Source organism: Lepidochelys kempii, chromosome 11, assembly GCF_965140265.1.
Source record: "Lepidochelys kempii isolate rLepKem1 chromosome 11, rLepKem1.hap2, whole genome shotgun sequence".
NCBI lineage: Eukaryota > Metazoa > Chordata > Testudines > Cheloniidae > Lepidochelys > Lepidochelys kempii.
Window position 1 is genome coordinate 75,968,392 of NC_133266.1, and position 1,577 is coordinate 75,969,968.

Consider the following 1,577-nt stretch of genomic DNA (forward strand, 5'->3'; position numbering starts at 1 on the left):
CTAATTCTGAGGACGAAACGGGGAAAGGGGCAGAGATCGAGAGTCAGGGAGTGAAATGGAGAAAATACAGGAAGCATTTCGAGCAAGGGTGAAGTGCAATGACCTGATTCCAGAATATTCTCTGCACCCCTTGTCTAACTCTGGGCCTGATTCTCTTCCGCATTGACGGCCCTTTCCCTGTCTCCGGCCATGTCTGGAGGGCTTTATGCCCCTGTCCAGCCCCTTCACACTGCCAGGAAGGGAGCGGTGTTATGGAATCTTAGCCCAATCAGGAACCAGGCCCTGTGTCACCTTCATCCTGGGTTTCAGATGACCCCGAGAAGTTGGGGGGCCACCGGGGCCTAGAGCATGGCTCTGCCACAGAGGCCCCGCCCCCGGTCATCCTCTTCCCCCGAGGCCCCGTCCCCCCACTGTTCACTCCTCTGGCCCCCGAGGTCCCCCTACCTGCCCCTCGCTCCTCTCCGCCTCTTCCCCCAGGACTCCACTCACCCCCTGCTTGCTCCTCTCCACCCCTTTCCCCGAAGTGGGGCTACCGGGGGCCATGGGGCCAGGCACCCGTCCCTTTTCTCTGTCTTCGGTGAGCGGGGGGCAGTGGGGTCCTTGGGGAAGGAGGTGAAACAGGACAGGAAGAGGCACGAGAAGACGGGGCCGCGGGGGAAAAGGCCGAGGGGGGGTGGGGTGCAGGTTTTGGGGGAAGAGGCGGAGGGGGGATGGGAAGAGGCAGAGCAAGAGCAGGGCATCGGGCTAAGAGGCAGAGGGGAGCGGGGTGCAGGCGGGGCCCCCACTTCTCTGGAGCTTCGCTTCCAGCGCTCGTAAGTTGACCACGGGCCACGGGCCTCCGGCGGGGAGACCCCCCCCACATCCCCAGCGTTTCCCCCCCGCATGGACGGCCTTTTGGGGGAGGCTCAGCCTCCCCTGGCCTCTTATACGGGCTGCCCGTGCTCAGCTCCTTCCACTCTCAGGAGAGGAGCAGCACCCAGGGGTGGGGCTGAGTCGGGAGGCACTGGGTGAGGGGCAGAGGCCTCGGGAGCTGAGACCGCAGGGAAACAGCGTGAGGCACCATCCCAGGCATCCCCCTGAAAGGAGCAGAACAGGGTTTACCTGGGGTGGGGAGTGTATGGAGAGCGTCCCAGGGTCGGTGGAGATGTATTGCCCTGGTGAGCAAGTGTGGCTAAAACACAGTGAGCAGGATTTGAACCTGCGCAGGGAAACCCGGTCGGATTTTGAGTCCAACGCCTTAACCGCTCGGCCCTCACAGCTGTGAGTGACGTGACCCCCTAAGGCCCAAGAAACTGGTAAATAATCACAGTGCCCAGGCCTGAAGTCTTCAGAAACACAGAATTCAAACAGGAATCCTGGCTCCCAAAGCACAAGGGGATTTGGGGTTCTCATTGCTTAGCCATGTGGTTAAACATCAAACCAACCCCCTCCTGTGGGGCCTGTAATTGTTGCTATCCCCACTGTAAAGGGAGACAGGGAGAGGTTCACTGACCTGGCCAAGGTCACGCAGGGAGTTAGAGCCCAGCTCTGCCCCTCCCTGCTTTATCCTCCCCTGTCCTGACTGTCTTGCTCGATTC

General features: G+C 61.1%; 1 non-coding gene across 1 annotated transcript; it reads right to left on the reverse strand.

Annotated features, from left to right (window-relative positions):
• Positions 1–1,177: 1,177 nt before the first annotated feature.
• On the reverse strand, positions 1,178–1,259 carry TRNAL-CAA (transfer RNA leucine (anticodon CAA)). The gene has a single exon. It is a non-coding gene; the product is annotated as a tRNA-Leu (tRNA).
• Between the last annotated feature and the right edge of the window lie 318 nt (positions 1,260–1,577).